Raw genomic sequence first — 17,949 nt, forward strand, 5'->3', positions numbered from 1 at the left:
GTCAGGTCAAGCAGACCCGACCTGCTGCACAGAACCACAGAGTGGTCTCGGTGTTGGCTGTGATACAAATCTGGCTGCACAAAGGCACAGGGACAGAGCCAAGCCATGGGCCTTATGGTGCACGAGGCTTGTGGCAGGTGATGCTTGACAGATTTGGCACAGTCTCAAGAGATGGCTAGTTGAGAAAGCCATTTGTATTAACTTCCCATTTTCTTACGTGTGAGGATTCCCAGCTTTTTACCAATAAAATGAAGCCATTACTAACTACATGGCCCGAGGAAGTGACAAAAAGCTGATCCATAAGAAAATACACTGATGAGGTTATTCAATTCCAATGACTTTATAACACATGCTTTGTTATTTTGATGGCCTAGAAAAGGAACAGCGCAGAAACCACTGGCTTTGGTTGCAGCACATGCACCTCTTTCCCAACTAAATAAAAGAGAAACTGCCAGTGGTCAATCAGCTCTAAGCCATCATCAACAAACCTGGCTACTGCAAACAGCAGTGAGCAACAGAAATATCCTTCTAATAGCCAGAAAGATCCCTTGTTTGCTCCTTCAGAATCAATAGAATCCTGCTTTCAACAGAAACAGAGCAAAGGATTCAATAGCAAAGGATAACCCATAATCTCATATTGACTAAAAGTCATTTTCAAAGTGACACAATCATTTGTTCTACTAAAATTAGCAAATATTACCATTAAAGTGCCTTTGACCCTGCTCCAGTTACAATCAATGTAAACGCTTCCTTTAACGCTCTCTCTGCCACGATGGTGCAGCAACAAGTCTGCAGTGCTAAATCCTATAAAAACTTAGATCCAGTTAAGAAGAGTTTCCTTTTTCACATATGCTTCATTCTATAGAAATACTGAAGTCCAGGGATGTTAAAGATACCTCCATATTGTGAGCTTAGAGTGTCAAAGTTCAAATATACCTTATTGAATCAAAGGGTCAATGGAGTCCCACTGAATTTATGTGCTAATCTTACACATACGTTTTATTACCTGGCTACAGTATGACCGTATTATTCACAGGATCCATTCAATAAAGGAAATATTGCAAGTGAAAGTTTTTCTATTGTCATTCAAAATTGACATTGAAGAATAAAACGTTTGGGATTTACAAAGTCCTACGGCCTAGGCTTAAAATTGCAACCTATGCTGAAACAGTTAATAGCACTTAATCTACAGGAAAATGATTCCTATGGTACTCAATCTTAAGGTCAGAAGAAATATTTTGTCAACTTTTACGATATCTGGAAGTTGAGGATGAGCAAGGTTAAGGAGAAGGGTGAATTGTCTTGAAGCCCCAGTACAAAGAATCTGCACTCAAACAGCATTCACAAAACAGCAACATAGATACTTCAGGAAGAAAAAGAAATTTAAAACCTTTCTAATAAAATTTTCCTACATACATGTATGTTATAATGTTTCTCTCTTGTTTCACCTATGTACAAGGAGTTAATGCCTGTTATACAAGGACAGTTACATAATTACAAACATCCACATAGCAGAATTAAACAAATTTTGTGAAACTATTATTTTTAAACATACAGACACATACCCATGCACAATGGCCCAAATACAAGAAATATTAATAAATAATTTGAATAAAAAAGATGTATATTTTTAAAGCATTAAGACATTACTGCTTCCCTGTTGCACCAACTCACAAAGCTGGCTAAAGAAACCTGGATAATTTTAAAGAGCAAATCTGGTGTTGCCCAGCAACAGCACACCCTGATAGAAAGGACGCAGGATGTTGGAAGATTTAATATTAGGGAACTGTGCTTGCAAGGGAAAGAAGAAGAACAAATACAATTTATTCATACAGCGTCCATAAAATTGGGACAGCTTAAAAAATAATAATCATATGAAGTGATCATGCTAATATTAATCTTTGTATAGTAGAGCTAAGTAAAAAGTTATTGCCTGGAACCAATGAGCTAGCATCACAGTTCATTAAATGGCACTGATGTTTGCACTGCCCTGATGTGATACGATGAGAAAAGAAAGCAGTGCTTTTTATGAGAATTTGAGAGCTATCTCCCAGCTGAAGATTTTAGTTCTGGCAGTAAGTTGGACGAGAACTGGCCAACATGAGGACTGAAAAAGAACCCAGGCCTCTGCAGTTTCGCCTGAGTTAGAGGAAGTCTGATGTTCTCAAAGGAGAAAGTTTCTCAGACAACACATGCTTTACCTTTGCTTTGGTTCCACAGAACCAAATCCTTAAACTTAAATCCTTAGGTTGTCAGAAGCTATTTACATCAAATAACATCAAACTTTCACTGAAAATACAAAACAAACGCCCTTTAAGAACCTGCTGTCCCAAAATAATATGGAAAAAAAGTAGATTAGAAAGAAAAAGTATAAATATTTCATAAAAATAAGCATTTCATTAAAAATGCATACTCAGAATTTCTCTTCCATTCTTGGAAAAGGGTTTTTAATTAAAATCTATAGGGCACAAGTATAAGGTGAAAGGCAGAACTAATATCCTTTAGAGTAAAAACAAAACAACAGACGTAAAAAATTCCTATGGAAAATGCAGAATCAAAGTAGTAGCACGGTGAGGATTTGACCCCTCAAATTTCCCCATTTTTGTCTTTACTATATTTCCACTCTCAAAAGGTACAAAGATCTCAACACATTCCTCTAAGTCATATTAGAATTTTTCTGAATCTTTGTTTTCAAAATGTTGGAATGTGATTGCTGCAGTCTTTGAGGCTGCATGAAGTCGTTTTTGTATGAGAGCAATACTGGGCCCACGGCTGAGCCCTTCGCTACATGCATCAAGGCTAAACTGCACCTCACAGAATGCTAATCAGTGATCATATTTACAAAAAGAATTATGAGGACGCAGAGTTCTGCTGTAATTCAGAAGAAAAATTTTGAGAGGAAGTGGGAGAAACTAAAATATAACAATGCTAGAAAATATTAGTCTTTACTAGAAGTAGAGCTCTCTTTTTCTATCCTTTTCTTGGCCATGACTTTGCAATGTACATTTATTTGGTAGAAGCGTATTAAAAAGAATATTTATTCTGCAGATTCTTGTTATGGTTCTCAGTTACATAATTCTGGAAAGACAATTGTGTGGTGCCTTTATAACCATGTTTTCCTGACCTGTGGCCCCCTGAGTTCAGAGAAACAGTAGCAGTTGAGAGGAATGCACTGAAGAAGATACCAGTTTTTTTCCACCGATGCTACCTTGTTATTGTTAATTTCCAGCAGTTCAGCCTCTAGACCTGGCTCTTAGGAAAAACAGTTTCTTTTCGGATAAGAAAAAACTTCTCTGAAAATTTCAGACAGAGTTGGTGCAGATTATATAAACCACAAGATAAACAAAGGGCCTAAGACTATACCATAACTATATTTTTTGGTAGAAAGCTTTTGAGCAATCATGATCTCTCTGAATACATCACTAAACCAGAGACTTGGAAGTCTATCCATGGCAAAGTATTTTAACCAATAGCACGTGGGCTACAGTTTAGAAATTCATATAATAATAATCGGCTAGAAAAACTATTTTCCAAATTCATTTTAGCTGCAACGGTGGAATATATCTCTCTTTCATACACAATAAAAAGAACAGAAAAAGATTACATGTGTTCTATAACACATTCATCAGAAAAGCAGAAATAAAGAAACCCCAAATCCAGCATCACTTCCTTGGAGAGAAAAGGGTTTGGGAGGGGAACGAAGTAAAAAAAGTATCTGTGAAACAGATGTGTCAGATTTCCATGAACAGAAACTAAAAATGCTGTTTCAAAGCAATTATTACAGAATGTATCAAACTTGCAGATATTTCATTGTGCAGCATCCTTAAAAAAAGAATGCATTTCAAACTTGATTCTGCAAATTTTTCTTGTACCCCTAGACACAGATGTACAAAAAGTTAATGAGGTCAGTTATGACTTGCCGATGTTTCCCTTAAATTTTACACCAGCAGTGATTCCAAAGCAGGTCATGAGAGGGGGGAATCAGATTCTGACTATGTCCTTTAATAACAACTTGTAATTAATAGTTGCTTTTCATGCTCATATTCCTCGGACAGGCAGTGGATTAGCATGCCAAAATGTTAGTGTTGGGGAGAATCGAATGGATGTTCTATTAATGTTTCTCAGGTGATGGATCATACGGTATAATTAAATATTATTAAATGTACTTACATTATCAAGTAATCTATGTATACTGGAAACCTAGGGAGTACACTGAACATTTAAAGGAATCGTTGAAGGGGAACCCTGGGAGGGAATAGGTACAACCTGACCTTGGATAAGGGCCTGGAGATGATGAAATGAGTTGAAGCAGAACCAAGGAGCGGAGGGAGCATGCGTCAAGTGAGAAAGGTGAAAGAGTTCAGCGGAGAGGAAGACTCCTTACTTCATCTGGACGACCACCTGGACGACCACCAGAGTGCGCCACGCATGTGCAAAGGGGAGGGGAGCTAATTAGAATGAAAAGCGAGGCTGATGTTGCAACCTGTAATGAATATGTATACCTGACGCAATATTGTATGTATAAATAACGGCTGGGAAGTAACGGGACTTGAAGCCAGATTTGGGCACCTGCCCCGGCTTCCAGCGCTGAATAAAGCACCTTCATATAATCACTTGGTGGTTATGTGGTTGCTACGCTAACAAAAACATGAGACTTTCGTCAGATAACATATAATTCATGTTACCACACAAAGTTACTGATACCAAGCATGTGATCCACCAGCCCATCTTCAACACTGTAAAACCCAAACCAGCAAGATCTTAGAAAATACTCTGAGCAGAAATGTGTCCTGAAGAGTCAGGAAGTATTACCCTAACAGGGTAACTTGCATTCTTCTGATCACTCAGCAGTGACTAGAGGATGTTTTACCTTCAATTCTGAACACATTCTAAATTTCAATCTGTTTTGGAGAGATCTGCATGTGATGAAAAAGGAGCTTGTTGCCCTTTTCAGTTTATAATGTCACCAGAAATTAAGTCTATTTAACAGATGTGGAATTCATCATTTCAGCCTTTAGCTCGCATTAGAGAGTCACCTTTTTGATAACTGATCCCACTGTGTGTTGTACATACTGCAAGTATCAAAGGAAGTCACATAAAAACAGATTTGCTTTTAACAAAAAAGACGCAGGTTCCTTACATTACAACCAAAGAAACGAGTCTCCATAACACCAAGTTTATCAGCAGTTTGTCAAAGTTAAACCCTTGCAAGCAAAATAAAGTGAAATAAAAAATAGTTGCACTTTAAAACCCGTATCTTCAGCTGATGACAGCTTATACTGAGCAGATAACTTTTATCTGACCGATCGTAGCTCACTAGCGTTAAGAGAGAACAGCCAACATCATTTGAAGAGCACATTTAAACATTTTAAGAGAGATGCCTAGTAAGTATTTGCATCTTTCTCTCACTATACAAGTAACTTTTACACTGAGAAATGACACACTAAACGATCAGACAAAAAAACTTACATTTGTTGTTTCCTGATAAGTACACCACAAAGTAACTCCTGTCATTTCTCTGCCTATGTTTCCCTCCTATGAACTGGAAAAAACAGGATGGAAACAAATTAATTATGCATGGTATTCTCAATTAGTCCAGACCTTGATCCATGCATACCTCATTTTTATATTAAAAATACATTTAATACCTTTACTCAAACCTGCTATCAATGCCACTGAATTTGACATATTCCCAGGAAGCTTTCCTCTTTTTCACTGACACAAATCCAAATGCGGTGTTGCCTCTTGAATACTCTCAGTTCAGTTTCTTGCCACTTATCCCAACACAGTGGAAAAACTGTTAAAGATTCTTTAAGAAGGACTATGTACTTCTCTGCAGACAAAGGAAGGTCCAGACTAGACAATAATCCAATTTTTTTTGTTGCAGAGAGGAGTCTCCAAACATCCAGTCATCACTCATTGACCACAAGGACAACAATTGTTTCCCTAGATTTCTTAAAAATAAGGCAGACTCATGTTAGACTTCTCATAACTGGAAGTATTGTGGTAACATAGAAGGTGACCATGCTTAAAATAATGGTGTTCCTAATCATCTTGCTTTTCACAAATTTACAACCCAAGAATTCATTAAGACAGGAGGGAAGTAGGTCTGATATATGAAATAATATTTACGTAGAGGCTTTAGCCAAAGTAACTTATTCTTGGCTTCTAATAGCAAATTAGTTCCTTTTTCCTATTTCACTGCATTTCATTTACATATAGATCAGGTCCTTGTATAATAATCATAACAATTCCCTCAGTTTTGTGAAATAAACATTAATTCAAAAGAAATACTCAAACTGAACAAGAGAAAGAACAGAATTTAGTGGAAGCCAATTCCCCTACACTTACAAATTTCCAGGCACCTACATATTTCCATACTTGTGAAGCTGTGATTAGTCATGAAAATAAACTAAAATTAAACAACCTCAAGTTTTGTAACGACCCAGGAGGCAATTCCAAAAAAAGCACTCATGGTTTTTCCAGGCAAGTGAGAATACAAAGGGGGGGGGCTTGATTTTGACACTGTCCCTTTCCCAGGCTCAAGGATCAGTGAAATGATGAGGCTTTTGCCTAGCTCTGTGTCCAGAGTCAGTGCTTGCATAACATGAACATACTGCAGGCATTCGTAACTCCTCTGTACGAAGCTAGGAGGTTAGTCTTTTCAGGACACCTGTGCAGGTATATAGGAGGGAGAGAGAGCAAAATCCCCATGGTAGTTCCGACCAGGAGTCTGGTGCTAACTAGCCTGTAACTCACTGGAGGAAGAAATGGCCCTCCCTTGCCCTGCTCCCTTTCCCTTTATGGCTGTTAGATTGTAAAAGTGAACAAAAGCCACTCCCAGGCTTATGGCTGTACTTCACCATTTCTAGTTTCCCAGCCTCCCTGGAAGGAGCTATTCAAGTTGTTAGTGCCAGGGACTCAAACATATCAGCCTAAAGCACAGCTTGGAGGGTTTATAACTATTTTTCATAGCCCAGTAATTTAGCATGGACATGCGTGATGCAGCTGTACACTAAAAAAAACACAAATATGGTACCTCCTCAGTCTCTCGCTACTTGACACAGGTCTTTCCAGCTCAGTCAAAGCCAAACCATTCCTCCCATTACCCCATCACCCACCTGTCTTAGCCACCTCTGCTTCAGCCCTTCACTTCCTCCAAAGTGGCAAAGGGAGAGAAGTTGCTTTTAGCAGTGATACCACCCCTTTTTCTCATTCCAGCTGGGCCATTCTCTACTTGCTGCCATGACTGTTGCTCTGATTTTTTTTTTTTTTTTTTTTGTGCCTGGCACAATTTTTATAGTCCTGTAAGACAAGGGTTTTCATTTTCTGATTTACAGGAGTACTTTCAGACTCCCAGAAATTGTTATAGTGATTAGAACCTGTGGCAAAAATCCAGGATTTCCTCAACAGTTTATCTTTTATATCTTTTACTCTTTACTTCTTTGGAAACAGAAGCAAGTATGATTGGTGTTCAGGTTAGCAATTAGAAAACAATTGTCACTTTTCTTCTCAGACAAGCTAAGAGTGAAAACATCTCTTCTTATAAAAATCAAGCTCTACTTGAATCCTTTTTCCAGACTAGCAGTGAGGGTTGTATATAGACATTACTGTAATAATGTCAAAGTTCAATCATACGCAGAGTTTATTAGATTTTGTTTTATTCTTTCCCTTGAATTATTCATTGACTATCTATAATTTCCCAAAGAATAATTTCATAAAGTGCTACAGCAATAAAACTCTCCATATATAGCATACCAATGTGGATGGTATTTATGATGTACTCAAAGAAAGATCAGCCTGTTACATTAATCATGTAAAAGTATTGAAAAATTATATTTAATCATTTCTATTTGGAAATAAAACCTGCTCAGAGCTTTAAAACCTGCATGAAACTTAGAATTAAATATCATACAACACTTCCTGCAACAATATACATAATTATTCAATACTACCAGCTTTGTCTTGTGTTCAGTAATCTATCATCTTATTTTCTCTGAATTGTGGGTTGTATTTAATCTTTTTGATTGGGTAGGTTTTGATTGGAGCATTCCAGATTTAGGAAGGAGAAACAGTAGGATGTATAAAGCCCTATCCTCTGTTCAAGACAAGCTGAACAATAAGACATCTCCTTCCTGAACCCTAGTTCTGATTCTGAGGACCATCAGGATTCTACTGAACACCAACATGGTTTCAAGCACCTTCTGGGCACATTCTGTGTTTATCAGAGTCTCTATGATGAGACAAAGCACACACACAACATTCGTGTTGGAAAGCTAGGGTGTGTTCTTCCAGAGTGCCACAAATTTCCTTCAGGGCTACCTGCAAGGATGTCTGTCCATTCAGTAACAGGATGAAGGAAGCAAAGATGTGGCCTACCACAATTTATCACTGCAAGTGTTGTGACACAAATTGTAAGCAGAAGTAGTAAGATTGGTAAATTTTTTTGAACAACACCTAGTTAACGAATTGTTCCCTACATTTGACTTCGGGGAGCACCAAATCACACTGTACTTCAACCTGGTCTGTCTGACAGTTAAGCTTACCAGGCTTTGCTATCCTCTGCCTCTACAAAGTCAAGGGAAAGCCACATCTGAAAACACAACCCACTCTCCATTAGGCCAAAAAGCAGAAGCTTCTGCCTACTATTTCTGGAGGGCTCGCATGCACTGTGAGCCAAATCATGTCAACATCTTTCACGTGTTTATAAAGCTAAAAACAGTGCACCAATATACCTAGCTTGTGGCATATGAAATTCAATGAAAAATGACTGAGCGTGATTCCTAATGAATGAGAATATATTGCCATAGAGCTTTACCTGTGTCAGGCCTGTAGGATCATTCCAAAAAGTCGATTTTGGAAAAGCTGGAAACTGCAAATAAACAAACATGTACTTAAATTAGAAAATAAATCTATGAAAAGACAACAATGCTTTTATAAACTTTAACAAGCGGTGTGTGTGTATAGAATATATAAACTTATATATACATATATGAAAGATTTTTTTCAGAAGCTTAGGGTCCCCGTGAAGGAATCAAAGAATAAATAGTTGGTGTAACACCAACATGCTCAGCTTTCAGCTTTGAGCATTAATAACTTATTTGAAATAGCTCTGCCTCCTGCATATGAGCCACCCTGTAGTGTTTCAGCTGATTTTGATTCTCTTCATGCAGAAACCTTTTAGCTAATCATTTTCATCTCTGTGTGTCAATAAATCTTGCATCTCTAGGGCAATGACTTTTACTCAGCAAATGTTAAGCAGAAATAAAACTGCCCAGAACACTCTAAGCATGAGAATTTCAATAAGAATTTAGCAATATATTGATCTACTTCTCCCCCTTCTGACTTTTCATTACTATGTCACTTTTGCCTCCTGAATTCAGTAAGATAAAAAGCTAAAATAGCATGTGACTTACGGGCTTTAGCCAATCCTACGCAAATAATTTTTGAATGGCTTCACCAACAGCAAACTCACAAAAAAGCCTTATAACAATAAAAATGCTAGAAAATGGTCAATAATCTACTCTTGAACAGAAGAATTGGCAGTCAGACTACAAGCAAGTGACCTCTTATACAGACAGAATAAGACAGAGAAATTAGAAGATTAATAAAATAATAAAAAAAAAAAAGTCTGTAATGAAAAGCCATGTTTCTGTGTCTTTCTAAGTGTAATGTATTTTTAAATGCTCTACATTACGTCCTCCTTGCAAGCCAGCTGACCAACTATTTACATTTTAAACCATTCCTTAAACAAAGTAAAATGAAGTTAATGCAACTCTTGTGTAATTATTTATTAGCACCTACCACCTGAGAGCCACTTGGATGTGCCAGATCACATTTCCTGCACACAAGTTGAACAAATGACGTTTCCATTCCACTAATATTAATCAATGAGAACCAGAAGAGGGCACATTAAACAATAGATTTCCTTATGTCTCAAAGTTATATGCTGGCCCACTGAATGTGCTGCAATTTCTGACACATCAGTCAAAGGGATTTGGAAATTATTTGGTTTGATGGCCTGACAGGAGCAATGCAGGAAAGGAAAGCCACGCATTGTTTAGAACCCACAGGCTTTTCCCACGAGATCATCGACTGTGAAACAGCCCATAGATAAACCTCACAAAAATGGCTAAGTGACAAGCATTTGTAAATTAGGACTGAGTACTTTTTACCAGTACCAAGTGCTCCACAGAAAAAGTTTGTTGCTACGTACTAACACCTGTCCAAACATCTTAGACCAGACAACGCCTATATTAAGAAAGAACTGTTTTCACTAGGGGTTTACCTCCACAATTGTAACAAATGTGATGGCCAACTCTCTGCTTGTGATTTACAAGACTACAGCCTTGCAGGCTGATGTGGTTAATTTTAAAACACTGTACCATTTTGTTGTCAGTGTGAAAAAGTGCAGAGACAACAGTTAAGAGAGACACATAAATGGGGCACTCTGTAGCTGATGCAACCACTCGTTATAGGGATGTCAGTGAATCGAAGAATGTTAAATATTGTACTGGCACTGGCTTCTAACTCCTCTGTGAGCTCATTCTGTTCAGCTAGTGGCAGAAAAGTAAGCCAGGTAAAAATAAAAATAAATAAAATAATAATAGTAACAGAGAGTAGTCAAAGGCAGCAGTAAGGACAACAGCACCAAGTTCCATAAGGTGTTAAGAGCCACAGTTTCTGCTGGAGGACACTTTGCAGCTGGTTGACGGCACAGAATACCACATATAGGACACGGAGGGACTTTCAGACTAAAAGTCCAAAGACTGTTTATTTGGCTGATGTTTTCAAACTCCAAAGAGGTGGAGGATACACCAGACTCCCTCCTGTTGCTTATCTGCTCTTCACCCTCTTAGTCATCTGGTGGCGCTGTATTCATCAATGGCTGTATTTTATTTTATTTTTTAACTTAAGACATTTCAACAGAGCAAGATCAGAGAGTTACTAAATGTGCTCTCTGGGCTCTGCTCAGATTTGGACTATCAGCTCTGTGTCAAACATGTTCCCAGCTTTCTTTTCCGGGTACTTGTGCCTTTCTCTTCTTTATTATCTCATATGTGTACCCCTCTTAATGGCACTCCCTTCCTGCTAGCAATTTGTTGTAATGGTTTTCAGCTTTTTTCCACTATAGAAATATTTCACTTTGGAGGTGTAGACTCCAACAGGGTAAGTTTCAGCATAGCTAAAATGAGCTTGTTTTGGTTTTTCTTAGAATATTCTAGAGAAAACAGAGTCCACACACTACCAAGTCAAACTACCGAGCTATAATACTGACACGGAGATGCAAAACCACAAGTATTTATCGTACAATTTCATTTTCTTATCAAGAACTAATTCACTTCTCTTGTTATCTTCCCTGCTTGTCCCTTCCCCTGCCAATGGAGATGGCTGAGGTCTCCAAATACACAGAGCCCGATTTCTTATCTTCTTTCAAAATCTCCTGGAATTAGTTAACTGGAAAACAATTAATGAAGCCTTCTGTAAGTCATTAACAGTTATGTTAGATTTCTCTAGAGGCCTTTGGATTATTCAGTCTATGTTTGCTCTGACCTGACCGAAATGTAAATCCTCAGTACTTACTGCTACTTGCTGCACCACCTTTATTCAGACCATAACAAACATCCAAGTTACAGCACAGCTACACACGACAGTGTACCAGATGAACTAGGGGGTAGCTGTTTTCAGCAGGATTTACAGACAAAAAATTGAGCCCAGACAAAAGCTGATAACCTATAAATCCAGCTAAGCTGTAACAGGAACAGTACGACTGACCCTGCTCTATCAAACTGATGCCAGAGCACAGCACAATTTCACAAAAAAGATTATGAGTTCTGGGACAATATCTATTTTCTTTCTGTTCCAGAGCAGACCTAACAGAGTGAGGTCATGATCCAAGATTTACACTCCCACATGTTTTTACTGCAGATGCTGAAAAAATGGCAATGAAAATAGAGGAATTCGGTCACTGAATAGTGTTTACACTCCAAAATGGGGGTGATAAATCATCTAAGGTAAAAAGACTATTTGCAACCAGGTTACTAAACCTTAGAAGTAAAACTAACAGTATTCATAATGTCCTGTACGTTTTGTGACAAAGGTATTACTTTGCTTCTCAAAGAGCAGAGAATGTGTAGTTACATATCTAAAAGTGCCCAGAATGCTCCCGAATGAAGTCTTAAATAGCAAAGCAGTCCTTGAAAAAATTGTTGCCTTATCATAGACAACTTTTGTCAGCAATGTGTCAATTTAAAAAACACTGCATTAAGAACTCGCTTTTAAAAGTGCATGGCTTCCTGTCTTGAAATGGAAACAAAACATTACAATTCAGAACTTCTTACAGACTGAAAATTACAAGTTTTTATTATCTCCATTCTGCATAAAAGTGACAATTCAGCACTAAAATCTCCTACACTTATTCCTGCATCATGATAAACTTTTGTATGCTACAGCCCACCAAAATATTAAATAAATTTAAAAAAAAAAAAAAAAAAACTTTACAAGGGTAAGTTGATCCTTTCCTCTCCAAGAATCATTTTCAGCATCCAACAAATGTTAATCACATTTGTCCTAGCACAACTGAACACTTCAAAACAGAATGTATACCAACAGGGTCTTTGTGCAAAGATTTAGAAAGGTTCCCTGGGACATTTTTTCTGCAGCACTTCATGCACACCTGTATACCAGTTCATTGGTTTGGGTAGATACCTGCCTTGTAAAGACTAGCAATGCTTTTTACTTATTCCAGGTACAAATGACAAAATGAGCACAGAGTTGTTTTGTCCGCGTTTAAATATGAGCACGAGCATATTATCCAACTTCTCTGATATAAGATTTCAGCTGTGGTTTTCATAATACCTGAAGTGTCTCCATGAAAGAAACAGATTCTGGTATTCCAATATTTTTTTTTAATAACACAGGTGATATGGTGCCAATTAAATCGCAACACAAGTATGGAATAACATTTAACATGTCTGTCTCACATACAAGCTAAACTCGTCTCAGAGTTCTGAGTGCCTTGAGCATTTTCAAGGTCACACTGTAAATTCATAAACTTTACCATAATAAAAACCCAAACAATTTGTAGCTTGATGGAGAGTCATTCACAGATAGCTCCCATAATGTCTTCATATATCAAAGGGAAATCACGTAATTGGCCGTGACAGTGGACTTCTTAAAAATTTAAATTTAGGTACAGCTTCAGCAAGAGAGATTGCATTCTATTAGCCTCAGTTCAGATGCACAAGCTACAAAGTCTAGTTGTTCCCTCTGTGTGTCCCTTCTACGATTAGGAAAAGGAACAATTTAATTAGAAATAATCCTACCAAGGACAAGTATCAAAGAAGAAAAGCTAGGAGAAAAAGCTTTTTTTGTCCAGCAGACAGATGAGCCTGGTTACTAGGATGTGGACTGCGGTCTTACCTCAAGCAAAGGATAATGCATTCCAGCGTTTCACAACTATTTGTTTATTACATATTTTTTTAAATGATGCTGTGATATTTTCTAAACATAATGGGGCCCGCACAAAACCTGCCAATTGTTAAAGAAAGCAGGGTACAGTTTCATTGTGCAGTATGCACTTCACACCGACTGAGTTGCAGAGAAGAAACAAGCTTTGCCTTATGTAATGTTGCTGCCTCATCTCAAACTCCCATAAAGGAACATAAAGTGCCTTTTGGAGGTTGTACTCCCTCCAGAGTTATTTGGTAATAAAGACTTAACAGACAAAGTTTGAAAGTAAAACCAATTTTTAAGCAAGCTAAGATCACAACTCTTTGGAGATTATCGCTAGAGATCAAAGTCTGCAACAAATGCTTAGAGCCAAACAGAGAATGTCAGGGTTGTTTTCTTAGTACATAGAAGCTTCGGAGTTTTATATGGTCCCCTTTCTAATTAAGATTCAATATATCAGTTAGCTGTGATCTTTGGTGTCTTCTGCACCTGAATAATATTTTCTGACATTTACGTGAAGCTAAATCTGAGTGTGTCAGTGACAGTAATGAACTGTATACTCAGAACTATATTAAAATAAGGTGCTATAGGTTGGGTTTCATAAATTTCATTGAAAGTGTGGATCTAGCAGGAGATTCAGTTCTTTTTAAAATAATCTCATGCCTGGTGACAACTTTTCAAAATTAGGATAAAAATTGAATGCATCAGGATAAAGAAAAAAAGTAAAAACCTGTAAAAACCTGTCTTTTACTTGCTGTCTTACAACACAGGGTTTCTGTGAGCAGTACAAAACAAATGTGGCCCTTTTTAAGACTGAATGTTTTGGGAATTTCAAGTTCCTATTTCCTAATATTTTTATTATCATCATCAAAAAAATTGTGTCAGGTTCCTTCTTTTGTCTTCTAAAATTCAGCCTGTTAGTCAGAAATAGCTCCAAAACGCAGGTGTCTGAGAGGTTGTCGAGAGGTTGAAAATGAGACCGCTGTTTTTAAATTCTTACGTTGGGCTGCTACAGAAAAATGATAGTTATGACAAATGTGCCAAATAAAAAGAAGCCACATCACATCACATCACTGTATTATTTTTCCAACAACATATCTGAGTTGCAATCTCAGAAATAACAGCTTACCCTGCAAATGTGTAAAGCTACCTATCATCTAGTGGGTCTTAGCAGATTTCAGAGACACTTTAGCCATAAAGCAAGTATTTTCCTTTGGACTCTACGCTCAGTGCACAGAGGTAAAATTTCACTTAACCAGTAAAATCAGAAATCAAACACCTCACAGCTCTGATTCTGATCTAAAATTGAATTTAAATAGAGATTGGCTAAGGAGGAAGTTCTACAGAGTGCCCTACAGAGTGTCATAGCCAAATAAAAAGAGATGTTGAAGAAATCATTTTTAAAAATAACTTGCCACATAGATACCATAGCTCCATTATTTTTCCATCTGTACTAACCAGGGACTAGCCTGAGAATAAAATGGTTCAACGCTAGCATTGTGATAATGTCTATATTGGGAATCAACCTGTTTTTAATTTAATTGGATTTTATAAAACATGGGCACAATGGTGGGAAAATATAATTACTAAGTCAACCATACAAGGAAAAAAGATTAAAACTTTCCTCTATTATTGTACAGTCCTAGTGCTCCACAATTGCCCTATCACAAAGTTGGAATATGTTTAAAATCCCCTGCCAGATCCAGACTGTTCAGGACGAAGTTTTGCTGTCCTTTTCCTTCCACTTCCTTATTTTGGGATTGATTGCACCTCTGTAATTTCAGAAGCTCACATGGATTTTGTAGCTTGGCCTCTACAAATAACAAATAACTAGGATACTTCACTTTCAAAGGCATGTCAGGAGCTGAAGTTAGAAGCCTGTGGTAAATTAATTTGTTTCTGCTAAAGAAAATTTATAGCTTTCATTGCAAAACATTTTCTCTATGACCAGACACAGATAACCTTAACTGGCAGCACTCCAATTTAACAGCAGCACTTTACAATATATTTTTTTAAACAGTAGCTTTAAATATATATCTACTTATCCAAACCACATTAGCTCTGATTGTGCCAGGCATGATATATGCATTTAGTAATAAAATAAGAAGTCCTCATTCCAAACAGCCTACAGTCTAAGTAGATGAAATGAAAGAAGATAATGACTGTTTTGCAGAAAGAAAACTGAGGCAAAGCTCAGAATCATAAACAATGTAGGTGTTAGGCTAAAATTCAGATATCGCAGATATGGGACTAGAACAAGGACCTTCTAAGTCCCTCTCCGGTGCCTTAGCCATAAGGCTTCTTCTTGTGAGTAAAATGCAGTATGGCTTATTATGGTACTGTGAAGCTTTTTAATCAAGGAGTATTTGGATTACATATAAACATAACGTTTTCTCCAAAAAGCAAAAACAATTATTTTTCTGACAACGCGCTACTCTTTAATGACTTCTCAATTTAAAACTAAACTGCAGTGACCTGTGACTGCTTTGATATCCCATTTACTCATCTTTTCCAGAAGCAATCCAGATTTTGTCCTTCATCTGAAACTGCTGGTTGATTTTTCAGAAACCAAGAAAATGCTAATAGTCAAACTGAGGTCTGCTCATCCTGAGTGGACACCTGACGGACAAGAACCATCACATTTGGAATATCTGAAGAGTTACCTGAAACTTCATCTTTATTTTCAGAGTTCCAAGACAGCAGTGGTAACGTACCAATATAATGCTGTGAAACAAAAGAGATTTTTCTCCTCCATTTTTTACAGACTGAATATACGAACCCTGAAACGGTTAAAGACCAAATAGGGCCTCAGTATTATGTGAAATTTAGCGCCTCAGGTGGCCTTATGCCCTAAACCATTACAAAACATTGACTCGAGGGAGATCAATACAACATATCCTGGCAGTACCAGAGTTTGGACCTTATGAAATCGGACAAGATCACAGCCTGAAACCATAACTGGAATAGAATAACAAAAATTTTATTACTCTTACTATTAAAAATGTTTGCTTTATGTTTATTGGAAAAACAATGAGACTTCAACTTCAGCCTTTATTACTATTTTAGGGCCTTTCATTTTTCTTCTTCGCTTTGCTCACTATGGCCACTTTCTGATGAGGATTTGGGCTTTGGTTTTGGTTTTTCAAAAAGGGAAATTATTCACATGCAGGCCTAAAAAATTTCGCTACAGTTACTAATACCATATTTCCAAGCAGCAGACAGGGAAACGTGTAAAACCTTCCGGAATTAACAGAACAAAGAGGAAAAGGGAAGATGGCAAGACACTGTACCTTAACAGCTGGATGCCAATTACCACACTCTATTAACAAAACATCTACTGGAGGTGTCTTTGTCTCCTCACCCGCACAAATTCAATTAGAGGTCTCTTTTCCTTTCAGGCAGCTCAAAATTTCAAACAGGTTTCACCTAAAAAGATGAGTGATCTCCATTTCATTTAATTGAAGGCATTATTACGCTTTTTTATTGCCACCCTAGTTATTATAAATTAGGGCTCTTTCACCATTTGATAAATTCCACGACTTTCATCCTTGTGCGCTTTTAAAGTTCACCTCTAAGAGGGAGGTCTTCTGTATAAAAAGGAACCCTCTGGACCATGTGAGATAATTTAAAGAGATGTGTAGTACATGACGTGAGGTATCAACAGAAATTCGCCATGGTATGTACTTCTAGGAAAGGCCACCTGTAGCACACTAAATGTATCTGGCATTATTAGACCTTTTTTTTTTTTCTCCTAGCTAAAAAACTTGCAGTGCTTCCCTTGCTGTGTCTGTCAGGATTCCAGGAAGCTGCATATGGCCATACGACAGTATTACCAGCATTCAACGTTAAAATTATGGGTCAGAAGTAGTACAAATTGAAGATCTAAATAGAAAAAAAATATAGAGAGAATAATCTTTTAAAGGCTTTTTGGGAAGTTTTGGTTTGGGGCATGCAAGCTTTCGGTTAATACTTAGGTCATAGTTTCCTTTTATTCTCTTCACCTAAAGATGGCTACTTGAGATGCAATTCCTAATCACAAAGCCCCTAGTCCACTGGTTACTAGAAACTTTCAGGATTTGTTAAAACAATGACTGCTCTTTCTAATTCTGGTCCTTTTTTCCCTGTGCATTTACTGCTGCTATGATGCCAGGAGCCCCTCTGACTGACAAAAGATGGGAAGAAGGATGTTTAAGGTAAAGCACTGCAGTAGTAGGTCTGTCATCTGTTCTGCTAATCTGCCATGTGGAGCCTCCGCGGAGAACTCAGGTCAGGCAGAAAACTGAGGGTTGAACAGGACATACATACAGTGAGTAATTCTTCTGACACACCATTTGGAAAATCCGAGCTGTTTCAATATATCAAATCAGTAGGAAAACTACTCACTTCTGCTGTATCAGTTTTCTGCCAGTTCAATGCACTGGAATGGCACAGCAATCCAGTGACCAAGGGGGCTGGGGAAAGTGTTCGATCAGAGGCAAGAGGCAGCAAACTATTGAA

The 17,949-nt window shown here is 37.6% G+C and overlaps 1 long non-coding RNA gene across 9 annotated transcripts in view; it reads right to left on the bottom strand.

Annotated features, from left to right (window-relative positions):
* The window catches only part of LOC125181970 (uncharacterized), a 66,270-nt gene that overhangs the window by 38,925 nt on the left and 9,396 nt on the right, over window positions 1-17,949 (bottom strand). For all 9 annotated transcript variants that reach the window (XR_010834957.1, XR_010834956.1, XR_010834955.1 and 6 more), the window contains exons 3-4: window positions 8,819-8,872; window positions 5,470-5,542 (exon numbers count right to left, since the gene is read on the bottom strand). This is a non-coding gene — a long non-coding RNA (uncharacterized lncRNA). The remainder of the gene's footprint in view (window positions 1-5,469; window positions 5,543-8,818; window positions 8,873-17,949) is intronic.

Source organism: Anser cygnoides, chromosome 14 (assembly GCF_040182565.1).
Source record: "Anser cygnoides isolate HZ-2024a breed goose chromosome 14, Taihu_goose_T2T_genome, whole genome shotgun sequence".
Taxonomy (NCBI): Eukaryota; Metazoa; Chordata; class Aves; order Anseriformes; family Anatidae; genus Anser; species Anser cygnoides.